At 41.1% G+C, this 2,027-nt stretch overlaps 1 protein-coding gene across 1 annotated transcript in view; it reads left to right on the top strand.

The window, feature by feature from the left end:
- The window catches only part of brd8a (bromodomain containing 8a), a 104,715-nt gene that overhangs the window by 47,891 nt on the left and 54,797 nt on the right, over window positions 1-2,027 (top strand). The gene's annotated exons all lie outside the window — the stretch shown is intronic.

The raw sequence follows: 2,027 nt of genomic DNA, 5'->3' as shown, positions 1-2,027 counted from the left end.
TAGACGTGTGCTTGTTAGGTGAATTGGACATTCTGAATTCTCCCTCAGTGTACTCGAACAGGTGCCGGAGTGTGGCGACTAGGGGCTTTTCACAGTAACATCATTGCAGTGTTAATGTAAACCTACTTGTGACAATAAAGATTATTATTATATTATTATTATGACATCCTGGAGAATTTAGCAAAATATAACATCTTTGGAAAGCTATCTTTGGAGCACAGGTTCATGTTGCCATCTTACACAAGAGTTCCCACAGAAAGAATCAATGACAAATTGTTGAAAGAAATTCGTATTAAAAGCTGGTTATTTCCACAACACAGCACTACATGATGCAGCTTTTATTTCCCTGTTATGATTGATTATTGTGCTTTTCCATTTTTATTTTTAAATAGGATCAACATCCCCTTCAACTAGGAATGAAATGCTGCTACTGAACCTGAATTGTGCATTAGTCAGCTGGTGGGTTAATGAACAGGGATTTTCCTGAAATAAAAGAGCAGCAGCATTTTATACTAACAAAGAGAAAATAGCACCAGCTATGGAACTTAAAGCAGCATTGCGTTGTCGCCCCCCCCTGGGGGTCAGTATTAGCCTGTGTAATGCCAGCTCCAAGGGAATTAATTTTTCTCCCAATATGTCTAGGAGGGGAAATAAGCTTTGATCAGATGAAAACTCTGTTCAGATATTTAGAGGATAATTTAATTAAAATGATCGTTTTTGTACCTTTTTCTGTCCAAAAGCCATTTTTTGGGGATGGGTATTTAAATATATTTTAGTGGGGTGGGTGGAATGAAAGTGAAGTGTTATATTTCAATTTAATTACTTTCAATTCTCTCTTGGAGAAATGTTTCAATGTTTGTTAAAGTTTCCTCGGGCAGCCAGATAGAAGAGATGGGCTAGTTAATAATTGAAAGTCTGGAAATTGTACTGTGAATGTTTGTTTGAATTTATTTTGCTCGTTATTTTAATTGAGGTGTTCATACTTTCATAAAAGTTATTTCCCTCTGTAGAATGAGAGGATTTGAATCAAACATGCTAAATATTCATCTTTCTATCGTGCTGATTTCCAGACTCAAGTAAAATAAATATAGAAACTTTGAAAATAAAGGCAGGAGGAGTCCATTCGGCCCTTCAAGCCTGCTCCGCCATTCATTGTGATCATGGCCGAACATCCAACTCAGTAACCTGTTCCCACTTACCCCTTACATCTTTTGACCCCTTTAGCCCCAATAGTTATATCGAACTCCTCCTTGAAAACATAAAATGTTTTGGCTTCAACAACTTATGGGTTACGAGGATAGAGTGGGGGGCGGGGGCCTAGGTAGGGTGCTCTTTTGGAGGGTCGGTGCACTTGATAGACCAAATGGCCTCCTGCACTGTAGTGATTCTATGATAGAGAATTCCACGGGCTCACCACTCTGGGTGAAGAAATTTCTCCTCATCTCCGTCCTAAATGGTCTACCCCATATCCTCAAACTGTGACCCCTGGTTCTGGACTTCCCCACCATCGGGAACATCCTTCCTGCATCAACGCTGCCTAGTCCTGTTAGAACATTACAGGTTTCTATGAGATTCCCCCCCATTCTTCTAAACTCCAGCAAATATATTCCTAACCGACTCAATCTCTCCTGGCGCGGCATTCCCGCCATTCCAGGAATCAATCTGATGCACTCCCTCCACAGCAAGAACATCCTTTCTCAGATAAGGAGACCAAAACAGCACACAATACTCCAGGTGTGGCCTCACCAAGACCCTGTATAATTACAGCAAGACATCCCTGCTCCTGCACTTTAATCCTCTCGCTATGAAAGGCCAACATACTATTTGCCTTCTTCACTGCCTTCTGTACCCGCATGCTTACTTTCAGCGACTGGTGTACAAGGACCCCCTGATCTCGTTGCAAATTCCCCTCTCAATCTGAAACTACTCAGATAATCCGCCTTCCCGTTTTTGCTACCAAAGCGAATAACCTCACATTTATCCACATTATACTGCATCTGCCATGCATTTGCCCACTCACTCAACTT

This window comes from Scyliorhinus torazame, chromosome 17, assembly GCF_047496885.1.
Source record: "Scyliorhinus torazame isolate Kashiwa2021f chromosome 17, sScyTor2.1, whole genome shotgun sequence".
NCBI lineage: Eukaryota > Metazoa > Chordata > Chondrichthyes > Carcharhiniformes > Scyliorhinidae > Scyliorhinus > Scyliorhinus torazame.
The sequence above is the reverse complement of the archived record's forward strand: the minus strand, read 5'-3'. Positions and strand labels throughout refer to the sequence as shown.